The following is a 22,078-nucleotide window of genomic DNA, read 5'->3' as shown; positions in this document are numbered from 1 at the left end:
TTGCCCAGTGTGTGGAAGTCTCGGGTTTGATTCCCGGCCAGGGCACACAGGAGAAGCACCCATCTGCTTCTCCACCCCTCCCCCTCTCTTTTCTCTCTATCTCTTCCCCTCCCACAGCCAAGGCTCCATGGGGGCAAAGTTGGCCGGGCACTGAGGATGGCTCCATGGCCTCTGCCTCAGACGCTAGAATGGCTCTGGTTGCAATGGAACAACACCAGATGGGCAGAGCATCGCCCCCGGTGGGCATGCTGAGTGGATCCCAGTCGGTGCATGTGGGAGTCTGTCTCTACCTCCCTTCTTCTCACTTCAGAAAAATAAAAAAATTAAATAAATAAATAAGGTTTCCTTTATTCAGTGTCAGAATATACACACCTGGAGTCCTGGAAAGCAGTTTGAACAGGCCACTTGGCACAGTATATAAGTTGTATTTAGAGCCATTAGACTATAGGTGGGGGAGTTAGGGCCATTCCCAAATTATCTGAAGAGCCCTGGGGCATCTAGCAAATTCACAGTGGTTGTTGCAGGATATTTAAACATTTCTAGGAAAACAGCATGGATGGTGTGTATGCTTGTCATGTGTTGTTGTTTTTTTTTTGTTGTTGTTTTTTGTATTTTTCTGAAGCTGGAAACGGGGAGAGACAGTCAGACAGACTCCCGCATGCGCCCGACCGGGATCCACCCAGCACGCCCATCAGGGGTGACACTCTGCCCACCAGGGGGCGAAGCTCTGCCCCTCCGGGGCGTCGCTCTGTTGTGACCAGAGCCACTCTAGCGCCTGGGGCAGAGGCCAAGGAGCCATCCCCAGCGCCCGGGCCATCTTTGCTCCAATGGAGCCTCGCTGCAGGAGGGGGAGAGACAGAGAGGAAGGAGAGGGGGAGGGGTGGAGAAGCAGATAGGTGCTTCTCCTGTGTGCCCTGGCCGGGAATGGAACCTGGGACTTCCGCACGCCAGGCCGACGCTCTACCAGTGAGCCAACCGGCCAGGGCCGTCATGTGTTTTTAAAATTATAAAAAACATGTTTGAGATGTGAACATGTGTGTATGTGTTGTATATTCCTATGTTGCTGGGATCAGCTGGGTGCAACTTTGTATATGTACTTAGTGTTTCACACAGAAGAAATCATACATAAGCAAACATAAGATTCACATTCTACTCAAATTATTCTCCATTATGTCAGTCAATCCGATATAGCAGAACTGATTGAACTTAACTAGAAGTTCCTGGAGGGTATAGTAGAGAATCTGCCCTGAAAACTAGAGAACTGCTGCCTAGATGCCCAGGAGAGGGTTTGTGGAGATTTGCACAAAATGTCTTAAGAAAGCAATTTCTTTTATAAAATTCATGCATATTTTGAATTCTTTCTCCAATATATTATTCTATTCTTAAACCTTAATGTTTAAAATTATATGGGTTAACATTTGTTTCAAGAATTAATGGGTAAGGAGGCTGATTTCTTTAAAGTGAATATCCTGCTCAACTTTGAGATAAGATGACTTTCAGAAAATTAGGGGAGATTTGGGTTATAATATATGAGATCAGACATCTTTAGAAAGAACATTATCTAGTAAATGAGCATTAGAGAGATTTAGAACACTTAAAGGAATTAGTTCAAACTCAGAAGAGTATGAACACCCAGGAAACTAAATTCCACTTAGTTATATCAGCTGAAGAAAGTATGGTATAACATGAAGATTAGGCCTTTAGTATGCTTAAAAACAAAAAAATTCAAGCCATGTTTGTTCTGCCTCTGAAGAGAGGGGATGGGTAGAAGAGGCTAGGCTGACTCTTCATTTTATTGAGTGAGTACTTTGGTTCTTGGTAGGGGGTTATAATCATTTGTGGAACAAAAACTAAAGTTCAAGATTCATTATAGCTTGGTTGAATTTTTCCTTAGATAATTCTTCTGTCTTTGCTTTTTTCTTGCGTAACCCAAACCTTCTGATTTAATAATTTTAATACTAGGAGAAGGGATAATATGAATGGAAGATTCACATGTTCTCATTTCTGAAACTGGAATTTTGATCCCCATTATGACTTACCGTATTTCCCCATGTATAAGACACCCCAGGGCCCTGGTTGGTTGGCTCAGCGGTAGAGCGTCAGCCTGGCGTGCGGGGGACCCGGGTTCGATTCCCAGCCAGGGCACATAGGAGAAGCACCCATTTGCTTTTCCACCCCCCCCCCTTCCTCTCTGTCTCTCTCTTCCCCTCCCGCAGCCAAGGCTCCATTGGAGCAAAGATGACCCAGGCGCTGGGGATGGCTCCTTGGCCTCTGCCCCAGGCGCTAGAGTGGCTCTGGTCGCGGCAGAGCGATGCCCTGGAGGGGCAGAGCATCGCCCCCTGGTGGGCAGAGCTTCGCCCCTGGTGGGCGTGCTGGGTGGATCCCGGTCGGGCGCATGCGGGAGTCTGTCTGACTGTCTCTCCCCGTTTCCAGCTTCAGAAAAATACAAAAAAAAAAAAAGACACCCCAGGTATAAGACACACCTTAATTTGGGGGCCCAAAATTTGAAAAAAATGTATTACATACAGTTACTGAACTCAAGTTTTATTCATCATAAAATTCATACAACTCCTCATCACTGTCAAAACTCCCGTCCATTAGCTTGTCCTCATCTGTGTGATGACAAATCACTGTCTTCAACAATGAGCTCAAAAACCAGCATGAAAAAGCGGGAAATGCAAGTAAAAAATCTACAACCGCTATATAAGACACACCCAGTTTTTAGACCCCAAATTTTTCGAGAAAGAGTGTGACTTATACATGGGGAAATATGGTAAAAAGGCACACTGATTTATAGGATAAGCTAGCTTTGGGAGCTCCATTAACTGGGAGTGCACTGATATAAGTGAGTTCCTGGTTCTTTATTAGTATATGTATTAGTGAGTGTATTCTTTATTAGTCGTGGCTAATTGGTCATCTCATTATTTCTTTACAATCCTCAAAATTTATAATTCCACAGTAAAGAGAGCCTGTTCAGAAAGACAGACTTGTTTTTTAAAGGCATTTTGGGATAGGTCGCCCTCTTTTTAAAAAATATTTTATTTCTTGATTTTTGGTGAGAGAGGATGGGGGAGCAGAGAGAGAATGCACAGCATTCATCTGTGTCTGTGTGTGCCCTGACAGGGGGTTGAACTAGCAGCCTCTGTGCTTTGGGAAAATACTCTAACCCAGTGGTCTCCAACCTTTTTTGGGCCCCGGACCGGTTTAATGTCAGAAAATATTTTTTATGGACTGGCCTTTAGGGTGGGACGGATAAATCACGTGACCAAGACAAGCATCAAGAGTGAGTCTTAGATGGATGTAACAGAGGGAATCTGGTCACTTTTAAAAATAAAACATTGTTCAGACTTAAATATAAATAAAATGGAAATAATGTAAGTTATGTATTCTTTCTCTGCGGACTGGTACCAAATGGCCCATGGACCGGTACTGGTCCGCAGCCTGGGGGTTGGGGACCACTGCTCTAACCAACTGAGCTATCCAGCCAGGACTGGGATAGGTCCATTTTTTAAGACCAGAAAGAAAAATTTCACAGTAATTTAATTGTTTTCTGATAAAATTTGCCTGATATTTCAGGGGATTTCCATTTCCTCTATGCCTAGTAACATGCTAGAAAAAAATGTTGATTTCAGTGTTATTTTTCTATTTATTTATCTGTTTATTTTTGAGAGAAAGGAAGAGAGGGAAAGAGGGAGGGGAAAGAGGATTGAGAGAGAGAAACATCAACTCGCTCCACTTAGTTGTGCCATTTCTTCTCTTACGTACCCGGGCTGGGTCTTCAGCTGGAGCCCTGGGAGGGGTGAGTCAAGCTGGTGAACCTGGGGATTCAGCCTGTACTCTATCCACTGCGCCACTGGCCAAGGCAATGTTGTTTTTCTTTGCCTTATGGCTAGCTTTTGTTTTCATATTAGGGTCAAAGGTAACTTTCTTCTCATTTGAATTTCCTGTTTCTTGTTCCTCTGCTGATATTCCTTCTTCCACTTCCCCATCTTTCCATATGAAAGCCTGTGACGAGCATTTACTTGTAGTTTTGATTTGTGTGTTTCCGGTAACCATGCAGGAAATTTAGAGCTGAATGGCATAAGATAGCCAAGATATCACTTTTCTCTTTCCATCCAGATTTAGTTTTAGTACTGAAAACTTAGTAAATATTGTATCCTCATTGCGAATAGTGAAGTGACCTCAAGAATAGCCTACTGATTTGAAACCTAGTTTCTGGGTGTTCCTCTTTTCCCTATGTTGTTTCAACCTCTTTTAAGTTTTTCTTAGGGGAGGGTCTACATAAATAGAAGTTAGTTCCTGAAATGAGACATATTGCAAACATGTCTCATGGGGAGAGCTTGGTGTGTGTGTGTGTGTGTGTGTGTTTCCAAAGTTAGAAGCAGGAAGGCAGTCAGACAGACAGACTGACTCCTGCATGTGCCCAACCGGGATCCACCTGGCATGCCCACCAGGGGACGATTCTCTGCCCATCTGGGGTGTTGCTCCGTTTCTGCCAGAGCCATTCTAGCACCTGAGGCAGAGGCCATGGAGCTGTCCTCAGCACCCAGGCCAACTTTGCTCCAATGGATCCTTGGCTGTGGGAGGGGTAGAGAGAGAGGAAGGAGAAGGGGAAAAGTGGAGAAGCAGATGGGTGCTTCTACTATGTGCCCTGACGGGGAATCGAACCCGGGACCTCCACACGCCGGCTGAAGCTCTACCCTGAGCCAATCGGCCAGGGCTGGTATATCTTTATTTAAATCTTTTATAACTTAAAATGTGTTGTGTTTTGAATTTTTAGTGTGTCAGAAAATGTCAGTGTTTGAAACAGTGGCTACATCATTACTGTGATATTGAGCAAATTTCAGCTTCTGAGTTTTTCTCTCCTTTTCAGCACAATGATTGCAGAATGTGAGGTACAAAACGTTAAGGGATAAGAGATTTGTGGTGACATGAGGACCACAAGGGGACAGGCATTCAGAGACTGGGGAGAAAGAAGTAGCAGCTGGTACAAAAGCCCAAGATGCAACTGAGTTTTGGAACAGAAAGAGGGCCAAATTAGATGTTTGTGAAAGTACTTTATAGATACAAAACATTCCTTTACAGCTCAGGTGCTATTGTGGTTAGGGAAGCTATAGTCCACCGAGCTGTGATTTGTTAGCTAAAAGCCACCCTACCTAGGGAGCAGAATCTTCTTCCTTTGAGGATGGGATGAAAGAGGAGGATCCACTACTCGCAAATTCCAGCATTTTGTACATTTTGATTACTATTACTTTATTTGTGCTAATAGTCTTTTTCTCTAAGATTGAAAGTAGGAAAGAGAGGAATAGGCTTATGATTAGAAATTTTGGGTGAGGGAGTTTATAATTTCTGTTACCATGTTTGGCTTTGCAGTTTGGTATATTATAGTTTTGCCATCTGTTAAATAACCTTGTACTGAAACCTGATCTTGGGTATCAGGTTCTGTCCTTTGTGGTTTAGTTTATTAATAGTGGAAGAACCTAAGGGTTCTGGGTGTGAACTCTGCATACTTTATAATTAATTTAGAGCCACGGTAGTTACAATTTTCTGTTGAATTAATGAAGCACTATCATTTCATAATAAAATTTAACATGTGTAGAAAATTTGCAGGAATAACCAAAATTTGATAACAGGACATAGTTTGTTTTCATAACCCTTAAGGATTGAAGTATCTTTAAACTGGGTGTGCTTGTCCTTTCTAGTTTGGGTGTGTAGGAGTCTGTTTATCAGAAATTGTGGTGGTGCTTTTTTTTTTTTTTAATCTTTGTAAACATGACCCTAGACAGCTGTATTTAATATAGTAAAGAATCATGGGGAGACTTTATGGTGTTTCTTTTTGGGACTAGTGTCTGTGAATTTTAGTATTTAAAAAATGTGGTTTGGGGCTTTGAGAATGAGAGGGAAGCTGCCTGACTCATAGCTGAATGGCTGCATATGTGGACTGTTCTGTCCAGAGGTTATTAAGCAACATGAACGTTGTTTTTACTCTAGTTAAACTGACAGTATTTAGTTAAATAACTTTGTTATGGAAGTGTTTGTTTGTACATGGCTGGTGAGTGGGATTTTCTTTAAAATCTGATATTGCATTGTAATGATTTAGGTAACTAAAGTGCTGGGAAAAAGCTATTACTCAAGCCAAACTACTTTTTGCTGCAGAAAAGTAAACAAGATTAGAGGTGACCATGGTCTGGAGAGTGTCCTCTGTGTCTTCACCTCCCCTCTCTGAGAGTGCAGGGTGCTAGACAAGGAAGCGAGGGTGGGTGGAGTTGTTTAATTGCGTCAGCTTCCTGGGCTGCCCAAGTATTGATTAGACACTCACGATGTTCCACTTAAGAGATTCTTGCTGATTGGCTGGTTTCTTTTAAGTCCTTAGGTTTGACATTGATTTTACTCTAATGAACGCTTGCTATGTACCAGGCACTGTGCTGCATGCTCTACGAGAGATACAGAAAGAAGTAAGATTATTCATACCTTTTAGGGGTTTGCTGTGTGGTAGGGGAGATGAAGACAGGAAGACCATGGTAAGTGTTTGAACAGAGGCACAGTTCTGGGACTTCAGAGGAGGCATGTAGTATCCATTCTGTGATATTGATGGATGGGGCTGGGGCAGTGGGTGAGACCTGGGCAGGGTGGGTCCTAGTTGGGAAAGCAGTTTCAGTCATTCTAGTGGGTAAAGAATGATAAAGATGTTAACAGGTAGAGAAAAAAGTGAGATTGGCCACTGTCAAAGTGAAGGGGAAAATAGAAGGAGGAAGTACTCCGAGATTTCCCCCAAATTCTCTGCAAAATTGTTTATGTGTGTACTCTGATATTTTTCTGGGACAGAGAACTCAGACCTTTCTCAGATTCTGAAAAAGCTCCAGGGTTCAAAAAAAGGTTGGGAAGTATGCTAGGTCAGCAATTTTCAACCAGTGTGTCACAAGAATTTTTAAAACATACAGTACCTATTTAGTCAGGGGCACAGCCTCTTTTCTCTTAGATTGTCAAATAAAAAAAAAAAAGACAGCCAACACAATAGCTGTCTGGTGTGAAGAAATCAATATTACACCTTTTTTTTTTTGGTCAGATCAGCAAAATATAAATTTTTTGGTGTGCTGCAGAATTTCAGTGATTAGTTTATACAGGCCATGAGATGAAAAAAGCTGAAAATTCAGTGCTAGGTTAACAACCGTTGATGCCTGAGAGGATGTTGGGTTTTGAGGCTTTGTAGAGAAATAAGGAAGTCATGTGGTAGAACAGACTTCCTTGTGGGAGGTAGGGTGGGATTTGGAGAACTGAGCATATGCAGTGTTCTCCAGAGGACTCTGGTTGTCTTGTCAAACTGGGTTTCCCACCCAGCAAATTAGGTAGCTCCGTTAGAGACACGGTGACAAAGAAGGGCAGGTTTTTAGGCAAAAGGATTCTTAGCATTTCCCCCTTTCTTTGGAAGCCAGATTGAGGGAGATGTAAGAAATTAAGAAACTAGGATGCTACTATAGAATAGTTCCTCGCATTTACTTTTCACGGAGCTCCCTTTATGTAAAGTGTTCTATGCTTGATCTTGTGGGGGAATTTATAAAATATCAGACAGGACTCCTGCTTTTCAGGAGTTAATGGTATGTAATACTTTCCTTTCAGCGTTTTGTTCACCTTGGACCTGTGTATGTTCAGTTATTTTTGCTCCTTTAACCATTTCCTGGGCAAAGAGAAACATTTCTACTAAAGTAAACTTGAGTTGACTTCAGTTTATGACTTAATTTTCTTTCTTTTTTTTTTTTTTTAAATAAATTTTTATTAATGGTAATGGGATGACATTAATAAATCAGGGTACATATATTCAAAGAAAACATGTCTAGGTTATTTTGTCATCAAATTATGTTGCAAACCCCTCGCCCAAAGTCAGATTGTCCTCTGTCACCCTCCATCAAGTTCTCTGTGCCCCTCCCCCTCCCCCTAACTCTCTCCCTCCCTCCCTCCCATGTCCTCCCTCCCCCCCCACCCTTGGTAACCACCACACTCTTGTCCATGTCTCTTAGTCTCATTTTTATGTTCCACCAATGTATGGAATCATGTAGTTCTTGTTTTTTTCTGATTTACTTATTTCACTCCTTATAATGTTATCAAGATCCCACCATTTTGCTGTAAATGATCTAATGTCATCATTTCTTATGGCTGAGTAGTATTCCATAGTGTATATGTGCCACATCTTCTTTATCCAGTCTTCTATTGAAGGGCTTTTTGGTTGTTTCCATGTCTTGGCCACTGTGAACAGTGCTGCAATGAACATGGGGCTACATGTGTCTTCACGTATCAATGTTTCTGAGGTTTTGGGGTATATACCCAGTAGAGGGATTGCTGGGTCATAAGGTAGTTCTATTTTCAGTTTTTTGAGGAACCACCATACTTTCCTCCATAATGGTTGTACTACTTTACAGTCCCACCAACAGTGAATGAGGGTTCCTTTTTCTCCACAGCCTCTCCAACATTTGCTATTACCCGTCTTGTTGATAATAGCTAATCTAACAGGAGTGAGGTGGTATCTCATTGTAGTTTTGATTTGCATTTCTCTAATAACTAATGAAGCTGAGCATCTTTTCATATATCTGTTGGCCATTTGTATCTCTTCCTGGGAGAAGTGTCTGTTCATGTCCTCTTCCCATTTTTTTATTGGATTGCTTGTTTGTTTGTTGTTGAGTTTTATGAGTTCTTTGTAAATTTTGGATATTAGGCCCTTATCTGAGCTGTCGTTTGAAAATATCAGTTCCCATATAGTTGGCTGTCTGTTTATTTTGATATCAGTTTCTCTTGCTGAGCAAAAACTTTTAATTCTGATGTAGTCCCATTCATTTATCTTTGCCTTCACTTCTCTTGCCATTGGAGTCAAGTTCATAAAATGTTCTTTAAAACCCAGGTCCATGATTTTAGTACCTATGTCTTCTTCTATGTACTTTATTGTTTCAGGTCTTATATTTAGGTCTTTGATCCATTTTGAATTAATTTTAGTACACGGGGACAGGCTGTAGTCGAGTTTCATTCTTTTGCATGTGGCTTTCCAGTTTTCCCAACACCATTTGTTGAAGAGGCTTTCTTTTCTCCATTGTGTGTTGTTGGCCCCTTTATCAAAGATTATTTGACCATATATATGTGGTTTTATTTCTGGGCTTTCTATTCTGTTCCATTGGTCTGAGTGTCTATTTTTCTGCCAATACCATGCTGTTTTGATTATCGTGGCCCTATAATATAGTTTAAAGTCAGGTATTGTAATGCCCCCAGCTTCATTCTTTTTCCTTAGGATTGTTTTGGCTATTTGGGGTTTTTTATAGTTCCATATAAATCTGATGATTTTTTGTTCCATTTCTTTAAAAAATCTCATAGGGATTTTGATGGGAATTGCATTAAATTTGTATATTGCTTTGGGTAATATGGCCATTTTGATTATATTTATTCTTCCTATCCAAGAACAAGGAATATTTTTCCATCTCATTGTATCTTTTTCGATTTCCCTTAACAATGCTTTGTAATTTTCATTATATAGGTCCTTTACGTTCTTTGTTATGTTTATTCCTAGGTATTTTATTTTTTTTGTTGCAATCGTGAAGGGGATTATTTTTTTGAGTTCGTTTTCTAATATTTCATTGTTGGCATATAGAAAGGCTATGGACTTTTGTATGTTAATTTTGTATCCTGCGACCTTACTGTATTGGTTTATTGTTTCTAATAATCTTTTTGTGGAGTCCTTCGGGTTTTCGATGTATAGGATCATATCATCAGCAAAAAGTGATAGCTTTACTTCTTCTTTTCCGATATGGATGCCTTTTATTTCTTTGTCTTGTCTGATTGCTCTGGCCAGAACTTCTAGCACCACGTTGAATAAGAGTGGAGAGAGTGGACAACCCTGTCTTGTTCCTGATTTAAGGTAGAAAGTCCTCAGTTTTATGCCGTTTAATAGGATGTTGGCTGATGGTTTATCATATATGGCCTTTATCATGTTGAGATATTTTCCTTCTATACCCATTTTGTTGAGAGTCTTAAACATAAAATTGTGTTGTATTTTATCAAAAGCCTTTTCTGCATCTATTGATAAGATCATGTGGTTTTTGTTCTTTGTTTTGTTGATATGGTGTATTACGTTAACCGTTTTGCGTATGTTGAACCATCCTTGAGATTCTGGGATGAATCCCACTTGATCATGATGTATTATTTTTTTAATATGTTGTTGTATTCGGTTTGCCAGTATTTTGTTTAGTATTTTAACATCTGTATTCATTAGAGATATTGGTCTGTAGTTTTCCTTCTTTGTGCCATCCTTGCCAGGTTTTGGTATGAGGGTTATGTTGGCCTCATAAAATGTGTTTGGAAGTATTGCTTCTTCTTCAATTTTTTGGAAGGCTTTGAGTAGAATAGGAACCAAGTCTTCTTTGAATGTTTGATAGAATTCACTAGTATAACCATCTGGGCCTGGACTTTTATTTTTGGGGAGATTTTTAATAGTTTTTTCTATTTCCTCCCTGCTGATTGGTCTGTTTAGGCTTTCTGCTTCTTCATGACTCAGTCTAGGAAGGTTGTATTGTTCTAGGAATTTATCCATTTCTTCTAGATTGTTGTATTTGGTGGCATATAATTTTTCATAGTATTCTACAATAATTCTTTGTATTTCTATGATGTCTGTGGTGATCTCTCCTCTTTCATTTTGGATTTTATTTATTTGAGTCCTGTATCTTTTTTCCTTGGTGAGTCTTGCCAAGGGTTTGTCAATTTTGTTGATCTTTTCAAAGAACCAGCTCCTTGTTTTATTGATTTTTTCTATAGTTTTTCTGTTCTCTATTTCATTTATTTCTGCTCTGATTTTATTATCTCCTTTCTTCGGCTGGTTTTGGGTTGTCTTTGTTCTTCTTTTTCTAGTTCCTTAAGGTGTGAAGTTAAGTGGTTTACTTCGGCTCTCTCTTGTTTGTTCATATAGGCCTGAAGTGATATGAACTTTCCTCTTATTACTGCTTTTGCTGCATCCCAGAGATTCTGATACGTTGTATTTTCATTTTCATTTGTCTGTATATATCTTTTGATTTCTGCGCTTATTTCTTCTTTGACCCATTCATTTTTTAGAAGTATGTTGTTTAGTTTCCACATTTTTGTGGGTTTTCCCCCCTCTTTTTTGCAGTTGAATTCTAGTTTCAAGGCTTTATGATCAGAAAATATGCTTGGTACAATTTCAATTTTTCTAAATTTGCTGATATTGTCTTTGTGGCCCAACATATGGTCAATTCTTGAGAATGTTCCATGTACACTAGAGAAAAATGTATACTCTGTCGCTTTGGGATGAAGTGTCCTGTAGATGTCTATCATATCCAGGTGTTCTAGTATTTCGTTTAAGGCCACTATATCTTTATTGATTCTCTGTTTGGATGACCGATCTAGAGCCGTCAGCGGTGTATTGAGGTCTCCAAGTATGATTGTATTTTTGTTAGTTTTGTTTTAAGGTCAATAAGTAGCTGTCTTATATATTTTGGTGCTCCTTGGTTTGGTGCATATATATTAAGGATTGTTATGTCTTCTTGATTCAACTTCCCCTTAATCATTATGAAATGACCATTTTTGTCTCTGAGTACTTTTTCTGTCTTGTAGTCAGCATTATTAGATATGAGTATTGCTACGCCTGCTTTTTTTTGGGTGTTGTTTGCTTGGAGTATTGTTTTCCAGCCTTTCACTTTGAATTTGTTTTTATCCTTGTTGCTTAGATGTGTTTCTTGTAGGCAGCATATAGTTGGATTTTCTTTTTTAATCCATTCTGCTACTCTGTGTCTTTTTATTGGTAAGTTTAATCCATTTACATTTAGTGTAATTATTGACACTTGAGGGTTCCCTACTGCCATTTTATAAATTGCTTTCTGTTAGTTTTGTATCTAGTTTGATTCTTCTTTTTTGTTTTTCTATCATTTGTTTTTGTTTGTTTGTGTTCCATACTTCTTTCCTCTGTTGCTACCTTTTTTAAGTCAAGTGTTTTTGTGGTGGTTTTTTTAAGGGTGGTTACCATTAAGTAATGAAAAGGGTACCTACCATATTCATTGTAGTACCCTATCTTATGAGTATTTCTGCACTTCATTGTCCTTTGCTCCTGTTAATCTCCATCCTCTCCCCCCTTTTTTTCCTTTGTTGTCACAGTTTAAGTTTGGTTTTATTGTGTTCTTGGTGGAGCTGTTACTTGTGGTGTTGTTTTCTTTTGTTCTTTGAATCTGGTTGGAAAACCCCCTTTAGTATTTCCTGGAGTGGGGGCTTTCTGTTGATAAATTCTCTCATCTTTTCTGTATTTGTGAATGTTTTTATATCTCCTTCATACTTGAAGGATAGCTTTGATGGGTATAGTATTCTTGGCTGAAAGTTCCTCTCTTTCAGGGCTTTAAATATTGGGGTCCACTCTCTTCTAGCTTGTAGAGTTTCTGCTGAGAAATCTGATGATAATCTAATAGGCCTTCCTTTATATGTTGTACTCTTCTTTTCCCTGGCTGCCTTGAGAATTTTTTCTTTGTCATTGGTTTGTGTCATCTTTATTATGATGTGCCTTGGAGTGGGTTTGTTGGGGTTAAGAAAACTTGGTGTTCTGTTTGCTTCTTGAATTTGAGGCTTTAGTTCCTTCCACAGGCTTGGGAAGTTCTCGTCTATTATTTGTTTGAGTATATTCTCCATTCCATTTTCTTTCTCTTCTCCCTCTGATATACCTATTATTCTTATGTTATTCTTTCTGATGGAGTCAGACAATTCCTGTAGGGCTTTCTCGTTTTTTATTATTTTTGAGTCTCTTTCTTCTTCTCTCTGTTGTGCCTCAAGTTGTTTGTCTTCTATTTCACTAATCCTATCTTCAATCTGGGCTGTTCTGTTAGCTAAGCTTGTTACCTCGTTTTTCAGCTCGTGAATTGAGTTTTTCATTTCTGTTTGATTTGTTTTTATAGTTTCAATTTCCTTGGTAATATATTCTTTGTGTTCATTGAGTTGTTTTCTGATCTCCCTATATTGCCTTTCTGTGTTTTCTTGTATATCTCTGAGTATTTTTAAGATTTCTGTTTTAAATTCTCTGTCATTTAGCTCCAAGGCTTCCAATATGTTAAGTCTTTTCTCCATAGATTTTTCCACATCTATTTGTGTTACCTCTCTTTCTTTTGTATCCATAATATTCGATTTCCTCTTTCTTATCGGCATCTGAGGGTGGTCTTATTGATAGCACTAATTAGAATTAATAAAGAGTAAAAAGTAAAAAAAAAAAAAAAAAAAAAAAAAGGTAAAACACCCCACAAAAAAAAACAGTAATAATTTATTATTTCCCCCTTTTTTTCTCTCTTCTCTTTCCCTCCTCTCCCCTCCTCAGGGAAATATCGTGCCTATAATGGAGGGCCTGATTTGGGGTGAAGAGTTCAAGGGGCAAAAAAAAGGGAGTAGGGACCTACTAAATGCAAAAAAAAAAAAAAAAAAAAAGGGAAGAAAATCTTAGACAAGCATAAGATGATTTGCTTGTATGTGATGGTCAACTAAGAGATATAATGAGAGGGATAAGAGGGAACCAGAAAAAAGGACCAAAAAAGAATAATAAAGAAGAAAAAATAAAAATAATAAGTAAAAATCTGTTGTATTAAGTGGAGCGAAGACTAAATACAATGGAGACCTTGGGTTGGGAGGACCCAAAATGCCACAAAAATAAACAAACAAGAAAAAAAAATAAAAACAAAAGCAAAAAAGAGAAATAAAGCCAAAAAAAAGCCTTGAGTCCCAAATTAACTAATTTGTCCGTGATTGAGGATTATATGGGAGGAAAGTAAAATGTGAAAAGAAAAAACGAATAGAAAGGAAAAAATAAGAAAAAGAGAAAAACGAAGGAAGAAATAAAATAGGAAGAGAAAAAAACAAAATAAAGCAAGACAAAAAAAAAAAAAAAAGAGGAGAGAGTGAGAGTTAAGTGTTTTGGAGTATAACCTTAAAGGAGGGTGAGGATGAAGAAGAAAAATAAAATGCAACACTCATGGGTAATGTAGTTCAAGAAAGGGGAAGCATAAGATGGGCAGAGAATAGAAGGACCGAGGTGGAGGAAATAAAGGCAAAAAGATAGAAGAAACAAACAACAACAACAACAACAGCAACAACAAAAAATAGTGGATCAAGTTGTAAAGTCTGTGGGTTTTTCTTGATTTTGAGAGGTTAACTTCTTCCTTTTTCTTTTCTCTCCCTCTTCCTGGTCGGTGACTCTGTACCCCAGGCTCTGCCCCTGTGTCACTCTTAGGTAGGGATTTGCAGTTGATGGGATTCTATGGCAATGTCATATAATTGGCTTTAGTCTTGCTGGAAGTAAAGGCTTGTTGGCGTTTGCAGGGTCCAACGATGAGAGAGTTTGCTTTCCTGGATTCTCTCTCCTAGTCCCCCCTTTCTGAATTAGCAGCCTGGTGATCCAGCTATAAGGCTGCAACTGCTTCTGCCTGGGGAGTAAGAGGCTCAAAGAGCTGGGAAATCCCCACTCAGTGCAAGGCTTTGGGAAAGGCTCTGACAGTCAGGGCCTCCAGTGTAATCAGGCGGGGGTGGGAGTCAATTGTTGTCAAGGTGACTGTTCAGCGCCTTTTAGTTGGACCTCTCAACCCAGGCTTTCCACACTTTGTAGCCTGTTTTTGCAGGGAAGAAGAGGCACTAGTCTCTGCTTACGACTAGTGTAGTATAGATCTTATTATCTGCCAAGTCCTTCTTGTTAGCGTTTATCCCTAAATATGGAGGCTCTATTAATCAGAAGTTGCCCCCGCCCCTTTAGCGAGAGGCACTAAAAAATATCACGCCTCTTGTCTTGGAACGCTGAATTGAGAGAGATCTTATCAATTAGAACCGAGGGTGCGCAGATTTCATGGGTTAAGCTAATTTCAGTGATTGGGTTGCAGCTGTGCTTCCGAAGGTATTTTAGGCTGCCTGCGCGCGCCCCTCCCCCAACGCTTGATTGTTAGCTTGAATGGCTGGGTGAGGTGCCCCGCCCATGGAGAGAATCTCCCAAGCCTCTCCCGCTCGCCCCGCCGCTGGCGGCTGGACCGCACCAGGCGCAGGATAATGGAGCCCCCTGGGTGTGCGGGCCAGCAGGGCGCCCTGGGCGCGTGGAATGCCCAAGGCACGCGCGCGAATGAGGCGCTCCGGGCACCGGTGGCCGGCGACCCCCACTTGCTGTGTGCGGGCCGCTGGGAACGTCAGCGGTGCTCAACCGGACCGGGCGCGCTCGTGGCGGCGGCTCGCGGTGGCGGCTCCTGTCGGCCGCTCGCGGCGGCTCGCGGTTCCCAAGTATATGGGCTGACTCACCACAGGCGCACTTCCTTGCGGTTTGAAAGAACGTCCCTGTGGTAGATTCCTCCACACCCTTGTCTCTCAGATTCAAGTGATAACAGTCCTTTCGCTATCAGTTTGTGTGGAACTCCGGAATGCTCCGAGGATAAATTTTTCTGTTTCTAGTTGATAAATTTGTTGTGATTTAGGGGAGAGCTGTTGGACGCGCTGCTCACGGCGCCATTTCCGTGACGTCACTTTAATTTTCTTTTTAAAGAATTGAGAACCACGGCGACTTGAGGGTTTAGAAAATACAATCACAGATATACTCTGCTTGTAATTAGGGACCTCTGTAGGCCTGATTTCGTGACTTTTAGGCAAATCATTTGACTCTTCTCATTATCAACCCTTTGTTATATAAATGTATGTGTCTACACACACTCATGGCTTTATTTAAAATACTGTAAAGCATGTTTAAAAAAATGACCCAGCACTTAGTGTTCTAAGATGAACTGTCACTTGTATATACAATCATTAAATTAAAATATTATTTATTAAATTGTCATTAAATATGTATTTATGTTCACAAATATATTTACTAAATATATACAAGTATCTAATAAATATATTTAGAGTTTGTATTATAAAATATATATTAAATATATATTTTTCAATAAAATTATGTATTATATTTTAATTAGTCAGTTTTCACATTTGTGAAATGGGAATAATATCTGTCTTATAGAGTTGTCCTGAAGGTGAAATTAGTTAATACATATACATACATAATGAAGCTCTTTTTTTGTGTGACAAAGACAGAGAGACAGAGGGACAGATAGGGACAGAAAGACAGGAAGGAGATGAGAAGCATCAATTCTTCATTGCAGCACCTTAGTTGTTGTTCATTGATTGCTTTCTCATAATGTGCCCTGACCAGGGGGCTACAGCAGTCGGAGTAACCCCTTGCTCAAGCCAGCAACCTTGGATTTAAGCTGGTGAGCCTTGCTCAAACCAAATGAACCTGTGCTCAAGCCAGCAACCTCGAGGTTTTGACCATGGGCCCTCCGCGTCCCAGTCCAACACTATCCACTGCGCCACTGCCTGGTCAGCCATAATGGAGCTTTTTATACCAGTGTACAGCTTAAGTGCTCAGTAGCTAAAAATGGTTACTTTATTATTAATAGTACTAATTGATACTGTCATTTTTTCCTTTCCTATGAATGAATGTGGGAGTGACTTGTTATAAAAATTTTTACAGTGAGATACCTTTTTTTTTTAATTTTTTACAGAGACAGTCAGAGAGAGGGACAGACAGGAACAGAGAGAGATGAGAAGCATCAATCATCAGATTTTCGTTGTGACACCTTAGTTGTTCATTGATGCTTTCTCATATGTGCCTTGACCATGGGCCTTCAGCAGACCGAGTAACCCCTTGCTTGAGCCAGCGACCTACCTTGGGTCCAAGCTGGTGAGCTTTGCTCAAACCAGATGAGCCCACGCTCAAGCTGGCAACCTCAGGGTCTTGAACCTGGGTCCTCTGCATCCCAATCCGACGCTCTATCCACTGCGCTACCGCCTGGTCAGGCTACAGTGAGATACCTTTAAATACAAAATTTCCTATGAATTTATTTAAATGTTTAATTTACACTTAACATTGTGAAAGTTAAATGCAATTATTCAAGGCAGATTAAGATATTTATTAGACTGCTGATTTACATTGCAGAGTGAAGGATTAAAAGCTTTTTTGTGTGTGTGACAGAAAGAGAGAGGGACAGATAGGGACAGACAGGCAGGAAGGGAGAGAGATGAGAAGCATCAGTTCTTCATTGTAGCTCCTTAGTTGTTCATTGATTGCTTTCTCATATGTGTCTTGACCAGGGATCTACAGCAGAACAAGTGACCCCTTGCTCAAGCCAGCGATCTTGGGCTTCAAGCCAGTGATCTTTGGGCTCAAGCCAGTGACCATAGGGTCATGTCCATGATCCCATGCTCAAGCCAGCAACCCCATGCTCAAGCTGATGAGCCCAAACGTGAGCCAGTGACCTCGGGGTTTCGAACCTGGGTTCCCTGCATCCCAGTCTGATGCTCTATCCACTGTGGCACCACCTGATCAGGCCAAAAGCCTTATGTTTAATTAAGAAATGGATTGATTGGTCTTGACCACTGTTGGCTTTCAGTTTTCTTTCTTTTTTAATTTGCCTGTTTGTTTGTCTCCATTTTATTTCTTTATATCTTCCTCTTGCTTTCTGATTTATTTCCTGCTCAGTTTTCAGTCATGGGTGTGAATTAAGTAGGGTAAGAATTTATGTTGGTTGGTGCCCTGTGTCTGAACCAGGAAGGAGTGGATGCATCAGACAGCCTGTGGCTTGGTGGGGAGGGACTTACAATGAGCCCTGCAAAGCAGCCCTGCCCAGGGAACCACTGAATTTTCACCTCAGCTTCTCTACTCCATCCAAATCAGATGGTATGCAGCTCCACACTGTGTGTGATAATGGACATTTCTGGGTTCATTCATCCAGTGTTTTCCAACTGTTTCCATATAATCTCTTTTTTTAACCAGTAATTATGGAAAATTTTACTTATGTACAAAAATCAGAAATAGTAGAGTGATAAACTCCCACATAGCCATTACCCAGTTTCATGGCCATGGTCTGTACTCCCAACCATGTCTTCTCTTCTGTATTGTTTTGAAGCAAATCTTAGATATCGTTTAATTTAATCTGAAAAGATTTTAGAATGTATGTCTTAGAGATGAGAATTTAAAAAGTCATACATATATGTATACACAGATACTAATTTTGACATATCTGCTTGATTCAGGATCCATATATTTGCTTTAAGTCTCTTTTAATGTATAGGTTCCTCTCTCTGTCCCTCTGTTTCTTTTGGAATTTGCTTGAGGAAACTAGCCTTATATTGTTCTATAGTTTTCCCCCAATCTAGATTTTGCTGTTTTGTAATCTTTAGGTGTTCAACTTATTTCTCTCTTGTGTTTCCTATAAATTGGTAAGTGACCAAGGATTGACCAAATGAGGATCAATTTTTTAAGTGCCTTTATCCCCCCTATCAGAAACACATAGTATCTGTTTATGTTATAGTTTTGTGATGTTAGCAGCTACCGATGATCAGTGCCTAGATCTGTTAATTAACTGAAAGTTATTAAATCGTTGTATCTATTTCTGTCATTCTGGCCACTTATTTTTGAACCAGAACCTATTGGGAGCCTTGACTGGATAGCTCGGTTGGTTGGTCCCGAAGCACAAAGGTTGCTGGTTTGATCCCCTGTTAGTGCACATACAGGAGCAGCTCAGTGTTCCTGTTTCTCTCTCTCTCCCTCCCTCTCCCCTGCTAAAATCCATAATTAAAAAAATTTTTTAAAGGAAAGAAACCTACTAGGAAATAAAATTTTGTTTAAGTCATTTAATGGCTTTAAGTTATTTTATTTTGAATTTGTATTCTTGCCCTGGACGGTTTGCTCAGTGGATAGAACATCAGCCCAGCATGCGAACATCCCTGCTTCCATTCCTGGTCAGGGCACACAGGAGAAGTGACCATCTGCTTCTCTTCCCCTCCCTCTCTCCCTTGTCTCTCTCTTCCTCTCCTGCAACCAGTGGCTCAGTTGGTTTGAGCACCAGCCCCAGACAGGAGTTGCTAGGTGAATCCCAGTCAGGGTACATGCTGGATTCTATCTCTCTATCTCCCTTCTTCTCACTTAAAAAAAATTAAAATAAAAAAGAAATTAATAAAATTAATATTTTTTTCCTGTATGACTTTGTAGCAGTGATTAAAATATAGTACATGATTTGGTGTTAAGATGTTCAATATGCTGTATTGGGTAGTTGATTACTGCAGAATGACTGGAGACCCTATACAGTTAGTTCGTCTAGTTAGGAAGTTGTCTGAGAGTGTTTACTGACTCTCAGTGGTTATATTTCCCAGCTAGAAATACTAATTAGGGATAAATATTCAGTCTAATTAGTATGTAACTTCCCTACTTGTATAATATTATAAAATGTTGTTTTAAAGTCTTGCTTGGTTATATAAATCATTATTTTTTAAAATGAGCTAATGTGCTTGATTTTCTAAAAATCAGTTCCAGGCTTAATTTGGAGTTGGAAGTAATAAAGTCTAAAATACGTCTTAGTACAGTTAGCTTTGGTGTTACTTATTGAAGATCTTGGTTTCAAAATTATGCATTTTTAAAAATAAAATTATTGAGAGCTTAGAAAATAATCTGATTTTTCTTTTCAGTTTTCTAGTTTACAGTAAGCCCCATTGCATAACTTATGCATTTTACATTTGAGTATTATCCAAAGGGGTCTAGTGCCCACTTGGTATCTTTGAGGACCTTTCAAATAGTTCTCTATTAACATTTATAATATGACAATATTTTTGTTTCTGGAAAGAATTAATTTGTTTAGGAGAGATACCAGTCATCCCATTGGTATTTCATTTAAAGCAAGCAGCTGAAGCCAGAGCACTAGAAAGTGTTCTAAAGCCTAGGGTTTGACCAGCTCAGTGAAGCTCAGGGAGAATGTCTGTGGTGGGGTGATAGGGGAGAGTTTCTTCAAGTGCCCAGATAACTGACTTCTTTCCCCTCATGTATTCTTTAAAAATTTTTTTTTTAATTTATTTTTTATTTAAGCTAGAGAGAGGAGGTGGGAAAGGGAGATGAGAAGCATCAACTCATAGTGTGGCACTTTTAGTTGTTCTTGATTGCTTCTCATATGTGCCTTGACCAGGGGTCTCAAGTCACACCAGTGACCCCCTTGCTCAAGCCAGCGACCTTGGGCTCAAGCTGGCAACCTTGAGGTTTCAAACGTGGATCCTCAGCATTCCAGACCAACGTTCTATCCACTGTACCACCACTGGTCAGACTCCCCCTCATGTGTTCTTTTTCCTCCCTCCTTCCCTTCCCTTCCTCTTCCCTTCCTCGTCCCCTTCCCCTTCCCCTTCCCTTTCCCCTTCCCCTTCCCCTTCCCCTTCCCCTTCCCCTTCCCCTTCCCCTTCCTTTCCTCTCCCTTTCTTACGTGAGAGGCGGGGAGGCAGAAAGAGACTCCTACTTGTGCCCAACCAGGATCCACCTGGCAAGCTCCTACCAGAGCTGCCAGGCCACAGCTCCATTGCTCGGCAACCAAGCTGTTTTAGCGCCTGAGGCTGAGTTCGTGGAACCATCCTCAGTGCCCAGGGCCACCTTTGCTCAAACCATTCAAGCCATGGCTGTGGGAGGGGAAAGGGGGGCTAGAGAAGCAGGTGGTGGCTTCTCCTATGTGCCCTGACCAGGAATTGAACCTGGGACTTCCACACACTGGGCCAATGCTCTACTGCTGAGCCAACTGGCCAGGGCTTCTCATGTGTTCTTACTGTCTCTTTACTCTTCAGATCTTGTCCAAGCTCAGTGCTCGTTAGTCAGTGCTAATAAGTATGGTCAAATTTAATCTTCAGATATATCTGCAATGGAATGAACCTGATTTTCACTTTTGTTTGGGAGATTTTGTGAGTCTGCCTTCCAGATGAACTTGGATTTTTGATTATCAAATGGACATAGAAGAGAAATTAAAGTGATAGATCAGGAGATAAAATTTAAGTTTCTCCGCAGTTTGCCAGATGGATCTTCAGCAAGTGTTGTTTTCCTTTCTTTTTCTTAGCAATTTATTTTTTAGGTAACTCTTTAGAAAATGATAATATACTTAATTTCTTTAGTGAATTGCAGTTGTGTTTTCTAGGGCTTCATCTTGGTGCTAATACAGGATGGGGCAAATGTAGGTTTACAGTTGTCAGTATAAAAACCAGTTTATTTTTGTGTTTGTATTTATTAATTATTCTATTACTTTCCATATGAACAACTGTAAAGCTACGTTTGCCTCACCCTGTACTTTGTTAGATCCAACACAAGACTACAGTGATCCAGTTGAGGTGCTGGTACAGTAGAGATGGATGTTACATTTTTAACCTGTTCTCCAGGTTCAGGCTGCTTCACTTAGAATACATCATTCACTCAAATTCAACAAACATGTTTTTGAGTGAGGCTCTAGGTAACAGTGGTAAAACAGCAGAGAGGGGTTCCCTTTTTGAGAGCTTACATCTTACTGAAAATATCCCCAGAATTCCCTGGGTAGAACAGTGGAATTCCACTTCAGTTTCTCCTTTGACACTGTCCAGAGCTGCTTTTTGAGGAAAGTCAGAGAATACCTTTTGAGTAGAGATAGTAGACTACAAGCCAGGTTTTAAAATTTTACAACACAGCATTATCTTTGTTGGCTTTGACTTCGGTATGTAGAAAATAATGGATCTTTTTTCCAGTAAATAATAAACCTACTAGGGATTTCTACCTATTGTTATTTTCTCTTTTTATTCTAAGATTTTTGTGCCAAATTGTAGTAGGTTTTCTGGAGTAATATTTCTTCTCTTTTTTTATGAAATAATAATTCTTCTCTTTTCTCCTCTCTCCATATCTAATATTCACTGGTAGGATTAAAATTTATTCTGGTATTATTTGGTTGATCGTTGGCTATTTCCAGTCCTTTGGGAAGTAGCTAAATGTAAACATGGTTATCATATATCCTGTATTTTTCTTTTCTTTTTAAAAATGTTTTGTTGTTTTTTGTGTTTTTAGGGTTTTTCCCCTGTGTTTTCAAGATATAAATTTCAAGTGTTTTGTTCTATTTTTTTTTACCCTTAGTGGGTTTTTTTTGTTGTTTATAGTTTGTGTCACTTTAGTTGTTCATTGATTGCTTTCCATACGTTCCTTGATAGTGGGTAGAGGCTCAAGCTGAGCCAGTGACTCGCTGCTTAAGCCAGCGACCTTTGGGCTTTAAGGGGCAGC

The 22,078-nt window shown here is 39.9% G+C and overlaps 1 protein-coding gene across 8 annotated transcripts in view; it reads left to right on the top strand.

The window, feature by feature from the left end:
• FBXO34 (F-box protein 34) overlaps positions 1–22,078 on the top strand; it is a 105,442-nt gene that overhangs the window by 61,250 nt on the left and 22,114 nt on the right. The window contains exon 1 of one of the 8 annotated variants that reach the window (XM_066276039.1): positions 6,406–6,521. The exons of the other annotated variants lie outside the window; for them this stretch is intronic. The gene's annotated coding sequence lies outside the window, so the exon portion shown is untranslated. Of the gene's footprint in view, positions 1–6,405; positions 6,522–22,078 lie in introns of those variants that run through there. 8 annotated transcript variants of the gene reach the window in all.

Source organism: Saccopteryx bilineata, chromosome 4 (assembly GCF_036850765.1).
Source record: "Saccopteryx bilineata isolate mSacBil1 chromosome 4, mSacBil1_pri_phased_curated, whole genome shotgun sequence".
In the NCBI taxonomy this organism is placed as follows: Eukaryota; Metazoa; Chordata; class Mammalia; order Chiroptera; family Emballonuridae; genus Saccopteryx; species Saccopteryx bilineata.
This window is presented reverse-complemented; position numbering and strand designations above follow the sequence as displayed.